Raw genomic sequence first — 17,363 nt, forward strand, 5'->3', positions numbered from 1 at the left:
TATGCGAGCATAAAATAAAGTGCCTCTAAACAGATATGCGAAGCTGAAGAGATTACCGTGCATGCGGGAACACTTTATTTGCAAGCAAACATTTTGACTTAGAAGTTACATTCAGCCAAAGCAATGCCTACTCCCGTAATATCTTAGAATTTCATGAAATATTGAGGAAAATAGATGTGTGTGTAAATTATGGCAGATTTTTTTCACGTTTCATGACCATGCGCACAAAAGCAACCGCTGTGGCAAATGCTATTTCAAGGCCGGAATGCGAAGACAATGCAAGCATGCTGCTGCTGTATGCTTTTTTGTAAACAAGCATGAGGAACCGTCCTGAGCAAGAGGCTGAAGCGTTCGTCAGATCTGGTAAAATGTAGCGTTCCGGCCCCTTCCAATTAGGTTTTTTTCATAACCACGCTAATGAAAATCTGGTCGTAAATGTTTATCAGGTAGACGAGCACCATTTTGAAAATATTTATCGTCTTGCTTCTAATTTGTGAATACGGATCGACGCTAACGTCATTTTATGTTCCCCGCTTTGTAAACCAGGTCAAAAAACAATTTGCGATGTAAAACCTGCTTCCCACATAACCTTGCTGAATTATCCTGAAGTCCTTGATGGTGTTGGTGAGTGGGCTTCGAAATCTGCTGAAAAATAGCTCTTAGACGAAATGTTTTCACCAATGTCATCCACAGACCACGCAGCCAAAGGACTTCATACCGGTTTCCAAGAAATTTCACCGGAAGCTCTCGGCCCCTCGTGTTCACGGAACTATCCTGAGTAGTAGTAGTAAGTGGCTTTTTTTGTAAATGAAAAAGAAGGTGAAAGGATTCTTGCCAGCCCCGGCATCTGCTATCATGTCTAGAAGCACCTGAGCTGGGGCTGGGGGATGGAAATGGAAAGCGAGATGACAGTGAAGGGGAAAACAAAGGGCAGAGAGAGGGAAAGAGGGAATACCTTCCCACCTGCTTGTATTTCCATTACGCGAGGCGATACAGCCAGTGGGAAGGACCGCGAAAAGTATCAGCAGCCTCGCGTTGCCGGCGACCTGACACGTGAGGCGCGCACTTCGGGAGAGGGCGACCGTGCTCTCTCTCTCACACACACACACATGCACTACGCTCGCCCGCTCAGCAAGCTCCCCTCTCACTCGCATGCACCAAGCTGCCCCGCACGCCCGCAGCACAATTTTCTCCATTCTTGACCAGAGCGGAATTCCAGCCATGACTAACAATGAGGGACACCACCCCTTTTGAGCACCCGCGAGCAGATTGGCACGTGCACATAGAGGACGTGCCAGCGGTGCGAGCAGCAAGCCCACCATAGCAGACTTCCATATTTATGCAACTCACCTACTCCTATCTAGACACTACACGCGCATTCGTGCAGCGCCATGCGCAGCAAATGTCGCTGTACTATTGCGGAGCAGCTCTTCCGGAAACCGCGCCATTTGCAAGAGCTAGTTTTGAATCATAATACCCTGTAGCCGAGACTGACAACTGATTGCATTTCTAACGATTTCGGTATCCGTGGTTTGCACACCGCTGAGGGAAAGTACTAGTATTTCATGCAGTGCAAACAATGGCAAGAGATGCTGGCATTGTTTTTGCTGCATTGTGCGCATGCATATCACCAGCTACGCTCCCATATACCTTTCAAGAATGTTATCCGTGCATTCTTTTTTTCTTGCAGTGTGTGATTGACATATAATTTTGGGGGCATGCTTTGCATTCACTACAATGCTAGTGAAATCGCACTGTCCACACATGCACTTCGCCACTGGTAGAGGCAGAAGCAGAAGGCTTCATTCACTTCCATTGATGTGCATTTTCAAAAGACAAACGCATGTTCCTTATAAAAACAGGACCATTTTATTGCAACATCTGCTAAGCACGTTCAGATGCCTTGCACAACTCCCCCACACATCATGGTGGCTGCCTGCAAGCAAACAAGTCCATACCAATGTCATATGTGAGTCTATTTTCAGGAAGTGACAGGAAATGTCAGTGCTCAAAAGTGGGTATTAGCTTGTTCTTTACTGCTCAACCATTGCAGTTACTTTCCATTGACTTTGTGTTTCAGTAACACACAAAGACATATGCTTACCTCCCGTCATACAAAAATGTGAGGGCAGTAACGGAAAAAGGAAAGAAAATATGTGCATAAACATAGCAAGTGGACTGAAAAGTCCTTACATACATCTAAGTAATTTGCTGCCACTGTAACAATGAGAGCAGATATGTTAGGATAAAAGCCTGCTGAGCACGATAGAAACATATTCTGCTTACGCCATACAGGGTGATACAAAGCTGCTGGAACAATGATACACTGCTTGTTTTGATGTCACCAGCAGTTCACGAAGAAAAAGCTTACCAGCAGAAGGCTGTATCCATTACAAACAAGCAGAAAAATGTTAGCTGTGAGGTTGAATATCATTTGAAAGTGTATATCGATACGGTGCTTCCAAGGAAAGTGAACGCCACAAGCGGGCTAGTAGCAAAAGGAAAGTAATGGGCAGGCATAAGAAGTACAACATGTCCAACTAAGCTATACTTGGGAAAAAGAAATAACTCAACAGTGCCGTTGCAACGCACATATAAAAGCCCCACATTTTTGAAAATATAAAGCGGAAAAAAATGAAAACACACTGTTTCATGTTTCCTATAGCAGGGATCTCAACGGTTATATTTGAAAATCAATTAGAAACATATTGATACAGGTGATACAGGTTCCTAATTTGATTGGTTTGATTTGAATGATTGAAGTCTTTATTCAGACATGTTTGGTGTAATGAGTGACGATTCCCTGTCACTCATTACACTGCTAACACTTCCTGTTTTCTAGAACCACACACAACATACAGTCAAGGCAGACCGACGTCTTGATAACATGGTTGGCATGGTTCTCACTGTGTCAAAGGAAGTACACTGGATAGTGCCCAGAGCACAGTTTTCATCTGGGGCACTTGAACATCCATCACTTTCATCACAAGTTTTGCCCTCTGGCCCGTTTTTCAACACTACAGACAATAAAAAATGAGAAGTGGGGCTTCTTCGACATCCCTAAATTGTACTTCACAATTTATTCTTGCAGCGAAGTAGGAGAAGAAAAATTTACTTGCAGTGAATACGAAACAGAAGCATGCACTGACTAGCGCATTTCTCTAGCCACAGTTATGCAGTGAATTTCACGAGCACAATTATATTTCTTTGAAAGCACCGGCCTCCTAGCACGAAACTAGAAGATAATCAGCATCATAGGCGCGTGCTAGTTGCATGAATGAAGAAAATTGAACCTCCTCAGCAAAAAATTTCAAGTGCTAAGAACTAGTTTATCACCGGTACTAAGGTATCTGCAGTAGCTACGGCTCGCAGTGCGCTTGTACGATTTTTTATCAGGCTTTGCCCCTCCCTCATCATAATCTACACATAAGCTGCCAAATGCCACTCGCATAGAAAGGTGTCCATCCCCCCACAACGTAAACTGCCGCTTCCACGCACTGCGAGCTCCTAACGAGCTCAGGAGGAATGCAAAACGCAAACGCGAAATGTTTTGCGCAATGCAGAATCAGCAGGTGATTTTATCGCCTTGTATAAGCTGTAGTATATTTTTTAGAAATGCCAACAGTTTATAGACTTACTTCAGAGCGGAGTGAAGAAAACAATTCCATCTGCCACATCTGGGATCCAACCCGCGACGTGCGCATGCTCAGGACGAGAGTCGTCATATACATAAAATATCCCTCAATGCCCTCTGTGACTTTTAACCCTCAACTCTCCAATTTAGAGCCACTTCTACAGGACCCCAGCTAAGGAACAAAGAATTATGCAGCAGATTTCTGCTCTCGCCTTACGAAATGTCACAGTGCCGTGACACTGGTAATCTTGCACACGCGTTCATGAAAAACCGCACTCGATAACACACACTACGAGGTAGCTCATGCACGCGACACAGGTACAGTTGGGACTTCAATGCACATACTAATAACAAAATTGCGGTCCGAATGGCTCACCTGCGTTTGGCCCTGACATCAGCCATGCGCGTACGAAGCTTTGTCATCGTCGAACTTTTGCGCTAAAGGTATCGCCGCCGATTCCCCATTTGACACTTTTACACACAAAAAAACTGGCAAGATAACGTGATAAAAAACGGCGCTGCACATAAATACAAAAGCACAGTAAAAAAAACACCAACAAGCAAAACAGCACGATACGCCGATGACAGCTTGCTGAGCAGCCGAAGAAACGACCGAAAGGCAGGAGAGGTTTCAGCGAAGTCAGTCGTCTGTCTCGTAAGTCTTGCTTCAAAATGTTTGACAGCGCCACTGTGGTTGAACGGCGGAACTCCATTGTTGAGTCAAAACGCCAGCGAGATTCAAATGCAGCAGCCCCGTCGACCAACAAAGGGGGCGAGTGCGAGATAACATGAGTCGTTTATCATACCAAAATTTACATCACTGGTAGTATTAAGACCAGCGACTTCAGTTCCTGTCAAAAAAGCCTGGAATATAGCAGCGATCTTTCTCGCTGGATGTATTTTGCGGAGGTTACGGCGCATAAAAAATGGCGCAATTGAATGGCGCAGTACTACCGTTCTGTTTGTCATAGCGAAATGCCGCCTGGAGAGGATTTCGGATATTTCCTAAATATTTCGTGTGCCGAATTTGTTCCCTATACGACGTTTACTTGCTTCTAAAACTCAGATAAAAAAAGCGCAGTTTCTAGGTTACGACCAACTTTGAACAATGAAAACTAAAAAAATATGACATGTAGCTCAATGAAATTTTCAAGAATTAACAACATGGGTACTATCTACAATCCTGCTAAATATGTTTGTGATTTATGAATTGGACTAGGAGTTATTAATGCGTCATTCTTTTAAATTTCACACTTATTTATGGCACCAGTTCTAAATAACTACCCAATATAACTCAATAACTTGACGCAAGGTTCTCGAGTCACACTTCATCTAAAAGCTGCAGAAGCAGTTTTCTTTTCGGAGCAGTAGTTTTCGTAAAAATCCGGTCCAACGCAGGCGAGTCGAACAAAAATATCGTTTTATGCCCCTCGCTCTTTTGCTCACTGCTATCATACTAACGTGAATAGCTTTTAGCGACACATACCACCGCAAAGATGATACAATTATCTTTACAATGCGCTCAATATGATTTTTCTAGCTAAAACGAATGAGCCATACTACTCACACAAACGTGATGAAAAACGGCTGCTGACCGCCGCTAGCGTGGTAAACGCGCATCTGAGCATGCGTCGCCGCCCTGGTGACACTGCCATCATCACTATCGCCGCGCCGGTCCGCAGCCGTGACCGCCGGTAAAGGCGTTGCAGCTCGCGGAACCAAAGCCGAGATAACACGTCTGGACGCAGGCTGCAGCAAAGATTTCCCGAAACGTATTGTTTCGGAATTCCGTTTAATTACCAGGGTAGTGGGTAGGGGCAAGGAAAAGCCAATGCCAGCACACAGCGCCTACGTTGGCTTGCATGTTGATGCGGATCGCAAGAGCGTAATCTCCTACCTGGCCCCTTGAAGCTCGGACATGAGCTTTTTGTTGTCGTTCATGACATTTTCAAGGTCTGAGCTGAGCTTTGCGTTATGAACTGCCAACTCGACGAGCCGGTCTGTCCTGGCGACCTCCCTGGTCTTCTTGGCAGCCCGGGACTTCCTGGCAGATTCGTTGTTCCTCCTGCGGTGCTCAAAATAATCCGTGCCCTTGTAGTCTTTCGGACCGGAACTCCGGCGTCTCATCGGACCGACGGTGCTGTCGCATTGCTCAGGAGGACCCCCCACAGATGCAGAGCCGCCGTTGACGCTTTGAGAGACTACAGGGGAAGACGAGTTGCTGCTATCCGAAGATGTACGGATGTTCGTAACAGCGCTCGAGTCGAAGGATGTCATGGCCTCGGTCGTGGGGTACGAGAAGGCTTGCGACGAAGCCGTGGACGAGAACGTCGGTTGACTCCTGGACGATAAGTCCAGCGGCTGCTCCTGGTAGGCTTGTGGCCCATTGGCAGAGCTTTGACTGCATGAATCCAGTTCTGGAGACAGGGACAGCAGGGGTAGGACGTCGAGGAAGCCTCGAACGGGGCAGCTGGGGAGCTCCATTTCGGCGGCCGACAAGGTACCAAGAGTCCAATATCTTCTGCATGGGGGAAAGAAAAACACAAAAGAAAAGCTTTAAAGGTACTGAACACTGACCAAAACGTGTCATAAGATTATGGCGGAAATAAAAATGTCGTGCTTCTAATGGTGAGAATAGAGCACTGCAATATCAAGGAAACGAGAATTTATTATCGTAACTTGTCATTGAAAATCGTAACGAAGCCATCTAGCGGTGAAACTCGAAATTATCACTGTGGCCTACCATGTTACCACATCTGGGTAAAATATCGTTTGCTTTAAGTTCGCAGTTTTTTTTTCTTTCTGGAATGTTTTTTTTATATATTTAACGCTCTCTCCAGTGCGCCCTTCGACGAAAAGCAACGCTTCCTTCGCATCATCGGTCATGCGCTTTTGGCTTTTGTGACTAGATGGCGCCAGAATGTTTTGAATTTCTCGTGTATATAGATCACAGAGCGGCAACCACAGCCTACTGAAACGTTCGTCGACCAGGGGTGAATTGATCAATGCGTCGTAACAGCTTTTGGAGTGGAAACTGCAATGGACGCTACTCCCCAATGGGCACTGAAACTTCATTAGACGTCCGCAGGATGTCTCGGACGTCCCCAGTTCGTCCAAGGGTTTTTCAGAGTAGAAATGTGTTTTTACTGTGGGTGAGATTTGTATTAGTTTTTGGTACAGCACTTTTGCCCATGTGCAAACAGGCTCGCTGAGCGTTGTTTCCAGCGTCGGGATGCATATACAGGGTGTCCCAGCTAAATGTAACCAAGCTTTTAAAATTTTAAAAAAGACGAAGTGCCCTAGCCAAGTGAGACCAACTACAACATCTCAGGCACTACGCTTATTCAGATGCTTGATTCTTCCCCACGTGTGTTCGTTACGGTTGACCTGGGTGCCTGGGCACAAAGGAATCCGTTTGAATGAGGTTGCTGCTACCCTGGTGAAGGCATCTCTTCAAGGCCCAGTCGTATCTGTGCTTCCACAAAGCGCATATATTACTGCGGTCAGGTTTCGCAGGTATCTGCTCTTGAAAGAATTCGCAGCATTAGCTCTGACCTCCTCTCCCGAATTCCGGCATCTCCTTTACCCGTGGAGCAGTAAAGGATGGCGATCACGCAAGCGTGAGGTTTCCTTCACGCGTCTACGTTGTCGCGTGCCTCACTTAAACTTCTACCTTTACAGATCCGGTCTGGCGGTCTCCCCATTCTGCCCGTTCTGCGGAGAACATGAAACGATAGATCATTTCTTGTTGACCTGCCGCCGTTTCTCCTCTTTACGGAGCCGCCTGCTGGAGCTTCCGTTACGACAGCTTGGTCTAAGTCTGTCAGCTGGGGTTGTTCTGTCTCTTGGGGCTTCCTCCCTTGGGCACAGCAACTGGAATGGGCTCTCCGCCATGCAAAACTTCCTTACAGACACTAAACGGCTGCCGTCTTAAGCTCTGCTCTTTCTCACGATCAATTTTTCTCTGCACCGAAAGCTTTCCGAAACATGGAACTTCTAGCCCCGTTCTCAATTTCAGTCACCGATCTCAGAGTATTTGTTTAGCTTATTTCAATTACACATCTGAATTTCTTTCATTTATTTCCTAAATTCAATTATTATCATTATTATTATTGTTATTTTTAATCCATCATTATTTTTTTGTTTAACCTTCTGAGCACCTATCAGTTGCCGCCTGTGTCGGCCAATCCCCCGCAGTGGGTACGCGCCATTATTTAGACGACAACAACAACAACTGAGGGTTGTTGCCAGTCGCGTGTCGTAGTCTGCAGCATTTTTTATTATGCAAACGTATTTAGTAGCAGAGACTAATTAGCTAACATTTTAATTATCAGGAATTTAATTTAATCAGGAAGAAAGTGTCAACGGAAAGCTTACAAGTGTGCAACGGAAAGCTTGCTGTCTAAGGTGCTGTATTCCGCAGCGGTTTTGTTGGAAACGGTGTAGGAGATATTTACCACGGTTTTTTTTTAATCTATGCGTGCGCTCGTTTTATACAGGGTGTCCCAGCTAAATGTAACCACGCTTGTAAAAAAGAGGATGTTCCCTAGCCCCAGTGAGACCAACTGAGGGTTGTTGACAGTCGCCTGTCCTAGTCCGCGGTAGTTTCATTATACGAAAGTAACTAATTAGCAAAGATTAATGAGCTAACTTTTTAATTATTGCCTTCAGGAAGAAAGTGCCAATGCCGGAGTTGTAGATCCCATAGAAAAATAACCGGTTGCTGTGTTTGCAACCAAGTACCACTGATACAGCTTCTTTTATTTGCCTTAAAAGAAAGCCCGCGAAATACAAAAAGAACCACGTGATAGGGAAGCAGTTTCAGCGGTCCCAAACGACCGGCCATGCAAAGACATCCGTTTATGTTTGCAACGCTGTCCCGAACAGGGTTCGGCGTTTTGAGGTTGTGGCGAGATATGCGCCAGCAACGCTATCATGGGCGCTAGGGTGACCGCTTCAGCTCGTGACGGAGCAAGTTCGGCGGCACGGCCACATGCCTATCACTCGAGGCGAGGTTTCGCGTCAAAAAGCGCTCCATGCGAGCCGCGCTTCACTTCCTTGAAAAGCAGCGCCCGCTTACTTTCCATGACGCATAAGCAGTTCCTGGCGCATACCTCGCCACCACCTCAAAACGCCGAACCCTGTTCGGGACAGCGTTGCAAACATAAACGGATATCTTTGCTTGACCGGTCGTTTGGGAGCGCTGAAACTGCTTCCCTATCACGTGGTTCTTTTTGTATTTCGCGGGCTTTCTTTTAAGGCAAATAAAAGAAGCTATATCAGTGGTACTTGGTTGCAAACACGGAAACCGGTTATTTTTCTATGGGATCTACAACTCCTGCACTGGCACTTTCTTCCTGAAGGCAATAATTAAAAAGTTAGCTAATTAATATTTGCTAATTAGTTACTTTCGTATAATGAAAAACTACCGCGGACTAGGACACGCGACTGTCAACAACCCTCTCTCACTGGGCTAGGGAACATCCTCTTTTTTACAAGCGTGGTTACATTTAGCTGGGACACCCTGTATAAAACGAGCGCATGCATAGATTAAAAAAAAACCGTGGTAAATATCTTCTACACCGTTTCCAACAAAACCGCTGCGGAATACAGCACCTTAGACAGCAAGCTTTCCGTTGTACTGAAAGAAATTGGTTTGCTAAGGTTCAGTGTGCCGTCCCTTTAAAAATTACAGCCGATCTAGCTTACTTGCCCAGTTGTGAAGTGTGCGTGCTTGCACGTCGCGTTTGATTTCGCTTTCAGGTCGAGGCTGGGGTTTAGAGGTCAGGCTGCAGGCAAAGATTGACGAAATCGGTGACTGAGCACCTTAGTGGTAGCGCACTATAGAATTCTGGGACCTCTTAAAGGTATGGACACACTGGCGGAAAACCGCGCGCGGCGCGCCGCCGGCGGCAAGGCGCTTGCCGCGAAACCTGCCGCGCAGCTAGCGCACGCAGCGAACGGGTCGAGGAGCCATTTTCGGCGCCTTGCCGCGTGCCGCGGAGCGGGGAGACAAGGGGCGACCGGCTTTGTCAAGTGGGGAGCGTCTGTGGCGCCACCTCTTGTCGTCTACTTAAAGGGAGACTGAAGCACTTTTTCTGAAAATCGGGCTGGCAGCGGCATCCTTTAGTTTTTCATGCTGTATACTGGAATATCGCACCCAAATAAGGCAAAATCAAGCGCGAATTGCCTTTTTTAGCCGAAATATGCGGCCTGTGCCGCGGGGCACGCCGCGCGGCGCGCCGCCGCCCGCGATTGGTCAAGAGAGGTCGTGACGTCACTGGGTGCGTTCCAATACTCCCGAGTAGACGTCTACTTAGACGTCTTGCCGGACAGCCGCCATTTTGAGACGCGTTCCATTTTTCACGAAGCCGTCTAAGAAGACTGCTTCGCCGAAGTCCACATCGATGCAGGCTAACTTCCTGTCTAAAGATGGCGGAGCATTTGGTGCAGTCAAAGCTGAATGAGCCGTGCTTTTGGCGGGCACTGGAGGCCCGGAGACGCACCATCTTTCAAGTGTCAGTCATTCCGTTAAGATGATTTTTATAGGAACTGGCGGCAAATAAAGCCGTCTTTGTGGACGTACGATTATATTTGTGAATCGCGCGAGAGGAAATCGAGCGGGTGAGATCGTCTGCTATGCAGGTGAGATCGTCTGCTGAAGCGGTAGCGATGAACGCACCATTTTTGCAGAAAAAAAAAATAAAATAAGAACTAGCAAACTACTAACAGCGCGTTTTTAACTTGTTTTATTAAGAATTTTAAAGAACATCGGGGTGCAACTATTCGCAAATGTTAGTTCAGTTTATATGCCGCAAGGCGGCGCGTGAAGTAGACAGTTCCAATATGTAGACATGTAGGCGGCTTCCTACACACTAGACGTCTTGTTGGACGTCTAGAGAATTGGAACGCACCCACTTTGAGGACTGGAGAAGCTGCCGATGCTGATCCGGCGCTGCGTTGAGGGCAGATCGCAGCTTTCCGTGTCGTTGTAAAAGCGAATACGGCGACAATTTTTTTTTTTTACTGACCACCGAAGAAAAGGATACTACAGTTTGCTCATTCCACGTATCGCCTGAAACCTAAAAAGACACAAGCGAAAAATTCTATGCCTAGCACAAGCATACGCCAGCGTCAAAGACGCGATACAGACCATGCGTAAAAGGTGCCAGCACAACATCGGCTCGTATTCTCGGAAAGGAAGGGGTGCGAACAATACTCAAGTCAATTACCACCACCGGACGCCTCCTGGCTCGCCCGGAAGAGCGTCATCCTAAAGAAAAGGCCCAAAGCACTGTGTAAATCTTGTTCTCAGTACCCGGCGTTGCAGGTTGGGGCAAGAAAGTATTTCAAGTGAACGATGAAGGAGCACAAAGTTGGTGTCAAAATTAGCGAAGCGCAGTGGCCAAGCACTGCGAGGCATGTGACCACAAGATTCGGTCATTCCAGCGACTATAGGGGGCGCGACGGCAGTTCAACATGGCGGACGAGACGGTGATGGAGCGGTGTCGCAAGCAAGCGCGTCTCGCGCAGCAAAGCGCGTCAGGCCCTCTGGTTTCGTTGCAGACCATACTTTCTCTCGCTAAAGAGACGCAAAGGTGCGTAATCGAAGGTGAATCGACATTCAACGCCGGCCACATCGTATGCTGCGGCATCAAGAGCATTACAGACACCGTGGTCAATGTCGAATCGCTCTGCCTTCAGACAAGTGCGATGAAGGGTCCGCCGCACTGTGTAAACGTCGCAGTATGTAAAGATACAGCCTCCGTAAAGGTGAGTGTGTTGCACGAAACCGTGTATTTGTGATTTATGTAAACATTCAGTACACGCGACCGCATGCCTGCAAAAATGAAGCGGCTGTAACTTGCAGCTGTTAGTGGTGATAATGCTCGCTTGCTGAGCCGAAAGACGCGGGTGCATTTCCGGCCGCGGCGGCCGTATTCCGATGAAGGCGATATGCCCGTGTACAGTACGATAGCAGAGTATGATAAAGAACCCCAGGTGGTCGAAATTAACGGCGTCACTCACAGCCGAAGTCGCTTTGGGACGATGCTTCAAGTTGATGTACCTGTCTCGAAGTAATTTTAAGAAAAACTTCAGCAGTGAATATTAGCCAGTGATGCAGAAGTTCCATCCATAAATTTACACTGTGACTACATCTGACGTCTCCACTGTATTTCGTTTTTAGGGAACATGCACATGCAAGGCAGGACTCTCTGGACAATGCAAACATTTTTTTGCCACCTTGATTTACTTGAACCGGTAAGTATATTGTTTTGGTTTATCATTTGGGAGTTCCATGCAGTAGAGTAGCCTCCCACACATTTCCACATTGTGTACCCAGCGACCACAAATAATAGCAAAGGAAGCTCAGTAATTACCTTTTCAAAAAGATACTTTCCTATGTGAGAGCTTTCTTAAAGCATGCCAGTAGCAACTACATCTTAGGTGCTTCAGCTGTTTTCATTTGGTTGCCTGTTAGTAAGAAGGGCTTGTCCTCATAAAAAAACAGTACCAAGAGTCTTCAAAACCCAGTTTTGTTTATCTTTTTATTTTAAATGTTCAGGGCAAGCGAAGACAGCCTGGACCTACTTTCTTGCACCGATGTTCAGCAGCAGTGGGGCCGTGTTGCCTCATGCAATTTATTGCAGCCACGACCAGTGAATGCATTCTGTCATGTTCAGCAACCAACAAAGAAAACATTCTCTGAAGATGTGCAAAAGGACATTCTAAAGGAATTGATAGAAGCTGCACCAGAATCTGCACTTGCGAAGCACAAGACACGTATCACAAAACGACACACTCTACAAGGTCAAAACACTACAGATGTTCCTTGTACACTTGACAGTTTATTTTCAGATGACCTTGCAAACTCTCCTCTGAGACTATGCAATCTTTCAGTTTTTTGAAAACATGAGCAGTGGAATGACAATGTCAATTAGGAGGTTCTCTCTTGACATGCTAACTACAAAAGAAAGAGAATTTTACAAGAATGAGGTGTGCCTGACAGCAGACAGGGCAAAACACATACGTGAATGCACAGTGAATCAGCAGTGCACATTCTGGCAAAGCGAAAGAAAAAAAAGAATAACTGGTAGCATCTGTAGAGAATTGTACACTTTTAAAGAAACAGCGAGTCGAACATGGGCCACAAAAGTTGAAAGAATCTTTCAAAACCGCACTTTTGCTGGCAACCAAGCAACAGCATATGGCAAAGAAAATGAACCGCTTGCTATTCGCGAATATGAATGCATGAAAAATGCTAAAGTTAGCAGGCTGGGGCTCATAGTTGTCCCTGAGGTACCGTGGTTAGGCTACAGTCCTGATGGGGTTGCAATTCAGGATGGAAAAAAAGTCCTTATTGAAGTTAAGTGTCCAGTGTTGGGCAAAAATCACAGCATTGCTGAGCTGGTAAAGGACAAAAAATTGACATACATTGTCAAAGATGGAGAAAACTTTGCTTTGAAATGTAAGCATTCTTATCACTCCCAGGTGCAGCTGGGTCTTTTGCTTTTAAACCTGGACATGTGCCACTTTGTCGTACATTCAAAGGTAGAAAGCTTAGTAATCCCTGTGGCGAAAGATGTTCAGCATATGCGGGAACTGCTAGGCAAGTTGCAGTATGTGTATTTTAGGAAAATACTTCCCAAACTTGCTGACATGACCAAAAGGTAAAATTGTGCACAGAACTAGCCGAGGCCATGCCTCTTGTAAAATGACCCATATTTATTAAACAGACAGCAAGTGGCATTTTCTCAACTATGGCCGTCTTCTTGTCAATTATGTAATATTGTGTGTATATAAATACTAGCAAAAACTCCAATAGCAGGTTTTGATTAGCAGTCCACTGCAATTCTGGAAGACTGAAATGAATCCAGAGCCCTCCATTGTGGCCCACCATGCATTCACAGTGTGTTGTAGCACTGAATAAAGTGGCCTCCCACTACAAAAATTTATCTTCGGCCAATATTGGTGAACAAAGTTTGTCATGCCACATGCTACAGTAAAGAGCTGATCAATATGCGGTAGCATTTCCCACGATATTGTGCCATTCAACATTTTGAATATTTTTACTCTCTGAATGGCTCTTTCGACATGTACTCTAGCCCTTGCAATGTCAGCTGTTTTCAGGGCTTCAGTTTCAGAGAACTGAGTCTCCTTTCCTAGGAATGGGGGCCTAATAATGCCCACACCACGGGATGCACACAGATTGTCAATGAAGAAACCTCTGTCAACCATGATGTCATCAGTAAAAGACTCAAACTTGTTGAGAACGCCAGAGTGCATTGTAATGGCCTTATCAGATGCACGGCCACCAAATGCATGACTAATAAAAGTGATTGTGCCTCCTGGACTAACACATACAAGAAATTTTACAGTATAAGTCGATTTATACTGGGAATAGGTCAGCAACCGACATGTCACGCAACTTGACCGTTCAACTGCAATTTCCGTACAGTCTATGACCCCTCTTACTCTACTGTACCTCTCAAAGTGCACAGGCATATTGTTTAACACCTCCTCTTTTGATGGCCACTCAATGGCTGATTCAAAAATTGCTGCAAGAAGAGGAAGTGTGTGAACAAAATACCTGTGCACAGATGATGCACTGCATTGAAAGAGCACACCAACAGATGAGAATGAGATGGCTTGCCTCAAAAGAATAAACACTAACAGAACTCTATCCTTCGCAGTGGCTTCCAACTTGTTGTCTCTTTCATGCCTCTCCAGGAGCTGAGCAATCTTGTTGAGAATGTTCACACTTGAAATACCGGTGAAAGCATTCAGTTTGGAGTCTGTCGTTAAAAGTTCTGTGATTCTAAACTTCTGTGCGATATCATGCAGCACGTTAGCCTGCGTTGCCTTGTCCTCATTCTGTGTTTTTTTTAACTGATGGAGAAGGCTGTGCATCTCCGCTTCTCTGTGTCCTGAAATGAAAAATATGGTGGGGGCGGTGGTTGTAGTAGTAGTGATAGCATAGTGGTAGTTGCAGTAGCAGCACTAGTAGCATTAGTAGTGTTGCGACCCGGGTAACATGGCCGGAGACCGGTGATTGGACGAGGAGTATGGAAGACTGGGTTTAACGAGGAAAGGTAACGAAAAACTTTATACATTTATTTACATTATTTACATAGAGTGACTGAGAATGGCTCTCAGTGGAAGGGGAACGTCTTCGTCAACCGAAGTCGACTGGAGCTAGCAGGCTTTTTTTTTGGCCACACTCACAGCCGAGTTAAATATGGTTCGGACTCCCCAGATCCCTGGCTTGGGAATAAAGTTCGAAGAGCCTGTCCAATCGGATGGACCGAAGAGGACGTTCGTGTTACCACCCACGGCAGGGCAGGGCAGAAAATTAAGCACTTAAGAAGTCAGCAGGATGATGAACCAAGGCCGCTTCAATAGCAAGAGTAAGGAGGAGAATTTCAGCAGCAACAGGGCAATAAAAGAAGTAACGTATCAGATTAGCATAGAGGAAAGGTAGGTTGGTGCACGATGAATCTAGATGAACCTAGATGTAAGTGGTAGAGATAAAGAAATGCCAGGGCGAACACGGCATGTGTCGGAATTTTATGATGGATGCAGAATGAGGTAACGAAGAGGAGGATGAAGCTCTCAAACACTGCTAATGTCATGCTGCCACAGATGTTATGAAACTAATGTGCCTCATGCAATAGTTATGGTAATAGTTATGAAAACTTACCTGTGAGCATTTCTTCATTTCCTGCATGGAAACCTGGACAAGAGTTTAGTGCAGGAAGCCAGTCCTGGACAGGTCGATCTGTAGAACGCAGACACGAACAAAGTTCTGCATAACTAATTTCACAAGCCAAGCATATGCAATTTGCTCACTGACTGCACACAATCCGAATGACGAATACAGAAACAACATACCCATGCAATAACTGATATTTCAAGTGCTTGTGGTCAATAACAGAACACATACAAAATCGTGTCGCCTCTCACCATGAAACTAAGCTTGGTACAGTGCTGGCTGCAAAGTTACAAACATGGTAACAAGGCACAGCTCGGTGGAAAAAATTGATGAACAAATTGTACAACGCTTTTTGAAATGAGTACTTACCGCAGTTTTCAGCTTCATATGAATCGAGTGAAGGTGCGCAAGCACAAGCTTCTTCCCGAGACTCGGCTGGATTGGCTGGATGATTATCTCCTGCAAGATTAGCAATGCCGTCCGAGTCGTATTTAGCAAAAAAAAAAAAAAATAGCGAGACTTGCGAATATGCAACATCCTTGCAATATATCAGTGGAATCAATTGAGCCGCTAATGTCACTACAAAGCGCCGCGTATCAAGCGCATTAATGCAATGAATCGAGAAACTGGCGAATGTAGGCGCCGAGGTGAAGGCATAGATCACGCGCAGGAGGCAATTCTTTCGCTAAAAAGTAAACACAGGAGTTCAGTTAAAAGGTAGGTCAGCGCGAATGGGAAGCTTATCTGAACTGAATCAACAGCCCGCAAGTCCGCTACGTACCTTGAATGGCCTCTGTCGTCTTCCTTCTGCTCGGTCTTGGAATTACTGAAGTTTCATGCGTCCGCGCAGGTACTTTCAACGAAGGGAAAACCCCTTTCTTCAGCCGCGGTAGACGAGGCTTTAGGTTGTCGTCTTGGGAGAAATCATAGCACCATCACAAAAAATTCACAGCAACATAACCACTGAATGCCTCGATGGGCGCGAAAAACTTACCAAGGTGGCTCCAGAAGTAGTCGTCTTGCTTGAAGTGTTCGCTACACACATACATCTCGGCGGTGACCTTTTTGCCTATTCGCATCTTCATGGCCCACAATTTCTTCAGTTTTTTTCCTTAGGGAAGGCATGAAGGCTTATTTTCCCCGATACGGCACGATTCGAGCATTGCGGCACGCTGCACATGCGATTGCTGCTCGCTTTTTTCCTTCTTGTCGCGTCCGTGGCGTCCATTGCAAGCAGGCGGCCGACTACTCCGGTGATGCTATCACCAGGTTACTGCTTCGGAGGAGTGCCGCGTGGCGCCGCCACCGTCGCTGGAACGACCGAATAGTGACGCAATCATGGTGCGCTAGAAACCAAGCCAAATACGCGCACAAATACGCTTGACTCCTGGCGCGTTCAGCAGATGCCAGAAAATATTAATCGCTGCCTCGGAAACGTTCGCCCTTCCTAAATTTGCAGTTTAGGTTCAGTGAAGTAGTTGCTAACTATATGTGTGTTTAAAAGCCAAGCTATCTGCAACTCGCCCGCTGCCACAACTTGATGAAGAAACCGAGTAAGGTTGCGGTGTTTTTTTTTGCAAAAACTCGGTTGGCATTCATTTCTCTCATAAATTTGCATCCGAAATCAACGTCGAACGCTTTCATTTTAATTGCTTAGCTAGGATTAAACGAGATGCCGCATATGAAGAGCTTCGATGCTTGCTTGCTTTGCTTTATTGTGCTTTGCTTTCCTTGCTTGCTTTGCTTTATTGTGCTTTGCTTTCCTTGCTTGCTTTGCTTTGCTTTGCTTTGCTTTGCTCTTTGCTTTGCTTGCTTTGCTTGCTTGCTTGCTTGCTCGCTTGCTCGCTTGCTCGCTTGCTCGCTTGCTCGCTTGCTCGCTTGCTCGCTTGCTCGCTTGCTCGCTCGCTCGCTCGCTCGCTCGCTCGCTTGCTTGCTTGCTTGCTTGCTTGCTTGCTTGCTTGCTTGCTTGCTTGGACACGTCGAACCGAGTATAAAATCACTAACCGAGCCTTGCTG

At 46.0% G+C, this 17,363-nt stretch overlaps 1 pseudogene; it reads right to left on the reverse strand.

Annotated features, from left to right (window-relative positions):
- The window catches only part of LOC149331743 (uncharacterized), a 55,570-nt pseudogene extending 38,931 nt beyond the window's left edge, over nucleotides 1-16,639 (reverse strand).
- Nucleotides 16,640-17,363: the final 724 nt, after the last annotated feature.

Source organism: Amblyomma mixtum, chromosome 8 (assembly GCF_055824585.1).
Source record: "Amblyomma mixtum isolate Tamu chromosome 8, ASM5582458v1, whole genome shotgun sequence".
Classification (NCBI taxonomy): domain Eukaryota; kingdom Metazoa; phylum Arthropoda; class Arachnida; order Ixodida; family Ixodidae; genus Amblyomma; species Amblyomma mixtum.